Source organism: Trachymyrmex cornetzi, unplaced genomic scaffold, assembly GCF_001594075.2.
Source record: "Trachymyrmex cornetzi isolate Tcor2-1 unplaced genomic scaffold, Tcor1.1 scaffold716, whole genome shotgun sequence".
NCBI classification, from domain to species: domain Eukaryota; kingdom Metazoa; phylum Arthropoda; class Insecta; order Hymenoptera; family Formicidae; genus Trachymyrmex; species Trachymyrmex cornetzi.
Window position 1 is genome coordinate 7,908 of NW_017300044.1, and position 5,264 is coordinate 13,171.

The following is a 5,264-nucleotide window of genomic DNA, read 5'->3' on the forward strand; positions in this document are numbered from 1 at the left end:
AATCACAGAGATATTATATTAAAACATTTCATTTAGTACAATAAATAAAATACCTTCATATTGATGGTCCCTTTCACAAATTACAATAAAATTTTTTGAAACAATTATAAGCAAAAACGACCGGAATTAAATTTGTTGTTAACACGTCAATGCCTTCAGTCGTTATGACATTCAAAGAATCATACACGATATTGTCAAAACGAACAATTTAAAAAAAAAACATGGAGGGGGGAAATTGTGTTAGAAGAAGGAGATATGTGAGAGTGAAGGAGAATAATTAAGAGGGAGACGTGATTATGACGTGGAAAGTGATTCTATTATCTGTAAGTATGATTCTGGTAAAGCTTCCGTATCATTTTGTCTATTAATGCCTTGTCTTTGCATTTTTATATGTATCATTTCAGATATTAATCTTTTATTATAAGAAGCCTCTTTGTCCAAAATTTCGAAACTTCATTCCATTTAAAATTGTGGTTTGAATTCATGCGATGATCTGATATAACGGATGGTGAACCAGTTCTTTTATTAATGTCTGAAACGTGTTCATGCAATCGTGTACTTAATTTACGTTTGGTTTGGCCAACATAACTGGCCTCACAATCATCACATGAGATTTTATATATCACATTTTGGTTGGATAAATGTTCAAGATTGTCTTTTCCTCGCTTAATAAAACATTTCAGTTATTGGGAATAGAGTATGCTAATTTGCAATTAAATTTAGTTGAAATTGGTAAAAAACTTTCTATAGATATAGATTTAATATAGATTTAACATACGGTATTGAAAAAAATTTTTTTTGTTTTAAATTGATTTTATGTGTAAGATTATTATTATGAATGTGGTATTTTATTCTATTATTAATAGTAGAGAAAATAAGAGATAAAGGATAGCAATTATTTAGAAATATTTGAATAGTATCAATTAAATTTTTTTGATGAAAGTGAGGATGAGACAAACGAACAATCTTATCCACCATGCTAATGATAATGCCTTTCTTGAGACAAAGTGGGTGATTAGAATGAAAATTTAAAAATCTACCAGAAAATGTTGCTTTATGATATGTATCGAATATAATTCTTTGATCCTCAATAATAACTCGTGTGTCTAGAGAATTTAAACCATTTTCACTACCAATTTCCATAGTAAATTGCAGTCTGTTATGTAAAGAATTAAGTATATTTAAAGTGTCATCAATACTATCAGATGGAAGAGCCAAGATAATGTCATCGACATATCTGTGATAGAATAATGGTTTTATGAGTAATTTATTAATTGCTGACTCTTCCAAATCTTGCATCACTATGTCAGCAATTATTGGCGACATAGGAGAACCCATTGGAGTATCAAAAATCTGTTTGTAAAACTTATTATTAAAGGAGAAAAAAGTAGAATTCAAGATAAGATTAACCGCAATTATAAATTCGTCTTGTGGAATATTAGTTTTACATGATATATAATTCCATCTCTTTTTTATACTGTCTATCGCCAGACCCACAGGAACATTAGTAAAAAGAGATATCACATCAAAAGAAGTTAAAACATAATTGGAATTAGTCCATTAAAATGTAGTCCATTTAGTTTGTCGACTAAATGAAAGCTATCTTTGATATGGCTAGGAGCTAATGGAATTAAAATCTAATACTTTTCGCATTTCAACTGTATTAATAATACTGTAAATTACGAATTATTATATTATAAAACGAAACGTTATAAAAATTGTTTTTAATTACATTATGCAAATATAAAGATAGACAGTACAACGGACTATTAATGGATGACACTATAACTCTCAATGGATTCCCCTGCTTATGGATTTTTTTTAATCCATAAGCCCTCGGTGTGTTGCCATCTGTGGTAAGCAATCTTTTATAAGTGAATTCATCAATGTAACTTTTCTTCTTCCATCTGGTAAGAAGGGCACGTGAGTCTTGAGTTAATTTTTTAGAAGGATCTTTTTCAATGTTTTGATAAGTGGCACTATCTGAGAAGATTTCTTCCATTTTATGTACATAAGCGGTTTTATCCAAGGCAACCGTGACATTACCCTTGTCAGCATTAGTTATAAGAATATCTGGATGTTCTTTAATGAATTTTTTAGTTGTGTTTACCCATGAGGTAATAAGTTTCTCATTCGGATTTAAGGATGGAAATTTGCTATTAAATCTGTTGAGAATTGGTATAGAATTATTTCTGACAAATCTGACAATATTATTTGGGCGACCAACAATATTGTTTTCTATCTGTTTAATAAACTCTATTAGAGTTTTATCTTTGTTAACAGCGTTAATAGGTAGCCCGAATTTTTTACCTAATTGTAATAATAATTGAACATATAAAGGAATGTCAATGCTACCCAAATTGATAAACCACTTATCTTGTACATTGTCAATAGAAGAGGCATTATGAAACTCATCCGGAAGAATGTGAATCCCTTCAACATCAACAACCGTCTCACCATCCCAATTATTTGAATTATATAAAGTAATTGGTTCAATATTATTCTGATTATTATTAAGAATGTTTAGTGTGTTATTATTAGAGGAAGAAGCTAAATAAGAAATTGGATTCACACTACTACGAACAGATTTGTCTTTTTTAGTTATTAACCAATCAATTTTGTTATTGATTCTATTCATATTAGATTCTTTCAAGCCTTTTTTTAGATATTGTTGATTCTATTCATTTGTTCACAAAAATATGCGTTTTTGAAACTGTCTAAATATTTGAAGAATTCACATTCTATGAAAGTTGGTATGTTGTCAAAAACTATGTTAGAAATATTAAAAATGTCGATAGTATTAAATCTTTGATTATGGTACGCATCTTTTAACTCCAATCGCATAATTGCTTTTACATGATTACGTTGTATTGTCTCAAGTCTTTTGAATGAGTTAATGTTGTAAAACAGAATATCTTCACATTTTGTGAGTCTACGTAAGTGTGGCGGAACGATTTCATGTCTAATGCACGCTCTTAAAAATTTAATTCGTACTTTAATGTTAACACTTTTTTTGATCAAATTGCACAACTGTTTAAGTAGATTACAAGAATTAATACCTAAATGACGTCTAACAAATGAAAAAGTAAAAGTAAAATGGTTATGATTGTAACGCTTCATTTCGCCCGCGTATATTAAATAATAAGAGTGATAAGGCTCAATAAATTATAAATTACTATCACATTAGAGGGCTACGAGCCAAAAACTATCTTCTCAGATAGTGCCACTTATCAAAAAATTGAAAAAGATCCTTCTAAAAAATTAACTCAAGACTACGTGCCCTTCTTATCAGATGGAAGAAGAAAAGTTACATTGATGAATTCACTTATAAAAGATTCCTTACCACAGATGGCAACACACCGAGGGCTTATGGATTAAAAAAATGTGAAAAACTATTAAAATTAAAATGGACAATTCACCTCCGACGACCCTGACCCTCCCACATATTAACATTGTCAAGATTACGACCCTGACTGACCATCGGTCACTTTCAGCAGGCGAGGGTGAGAAATGACCAACAAAGAGAGCGAAAGAGGACGAAAGAAAGTGAGATAGGGCGTAAAAAAGTCCGATTCAAAATTTTTTATATTTTATTAGTTATGCAATCTCCAAAAATGGACTTTGGTGGTACAGGATAAGAGACTTGTAGTGTCTCTTATTTCTTATTTTTTTGATTTTTGAACATGATCGGAACCACTACCGCGTCTCCTGATATAAGATACCTTTTATATTAAATGCACAATACATTGACAAAAATTTGATATAGATATAATGTACACACAAACATTTTAATAAACGACTTATACTTTGTAAAAGTGTGTTATGATTATATATTATATATATTGTGTATATTATACATATGTGCACAGCTGTTGATTGTATATTTTTATTTTTGCGCATAGAATGTACGCTTTGAATATCGACCTCGAATTGCCAATCTCGCTTTCTATGATATTTTATAATTTAAATTTTATCATCATGTAATTAATTAGTTAATCAATTATACGTTTCCAGATGTGTGTTGCATTCCACAAGCAGTATGATTAAATATTTACTTTTAGCTAATTACAAAAAATTAATCTAAAGCATACTAATTGTAAGATTAAAATATATAATTACATCTTTATCTTATATCTGCAATTATATGCATACACAAGAACAGGAATGCCTACTCACCGATGTTGCGCGCATATCAGGGCATATTCGAGGAACGCGCGTTTTTCCTCTCTAGAGACTCAAGAATAGTAAATATTAGTTATTTGAAAAACAGCGTTGCAACTTTATAATTTTGTAATAATTAGAACAAAACGTATAATTTTGAAAATATATTATTTACATAAGACAATTTCAAATTAAATTTGCTCTCACCCTATAAGTGTTCCTTGTATACAAATACATATAAATATATCCCATTAGCAATGGCTACGAAGACAGATTTTAAGCATGCTATCAATTTTTGATTGCGGAAAGGCAACAAATTGCATACAAAGTTTGTACTATCTGACAATTCAACAAACTGCTGTTAAAAACCAGCTGACATGCTTTGCCAGCAGATTAACGGCAAAAAACCGAGTAGGATTTTGCAGCTTCTGTTCGGTTTCTACTACCAATCTGCCATTAGATTTCCAGTGGTGCAGATCCTGTTTAGTTTCTAGTACGCCAATCTGCTGGCAGAACATGTCAGCAGGCTCTGTCGACAGATCTGTAGCCAAATGCGGACACAAATGGCTACAGTTTTGTAATCAAAATCTGATTTAGTTTGCTACCAATTAGTCCGCAAATTACTAACATTTTGCTTCAAGATTACAGCATATAAATATAATGCGTATAAATCCATATAAATAAATACATGCGATATTCTACACACAATTTCAATCAGCAGACAACGTTTTCCAAATATATTTTAATTATTTAATAATCCGAATATTAAATAAACATAAATATTCGTTGAATATAATTTATTCATTTCTAAATTAGAGAAAAAAGAAAGGAAGGTGCAACAAATAAAAAATCAATTATTTATTACTTTTCTTATTTCTATTCTTTATTAGTGTTGTGTACGAGGCCTTCGAGTTCCCCCGTAACGGCAACGGAAACTATTTATTTTTTGGTGCGCCGGTCCGCGGTCTCTCGTGGCGATATCGCGTGCTCGCTCGTCGCACTCCAGGCTCGAACTGAACTTACTTCTGTGCGAGCTCGATCGGCTCGCACAATATGAAATCTGAGAGCGATAACGCGATTCGCCGATATGAGCGGCCCAGCAA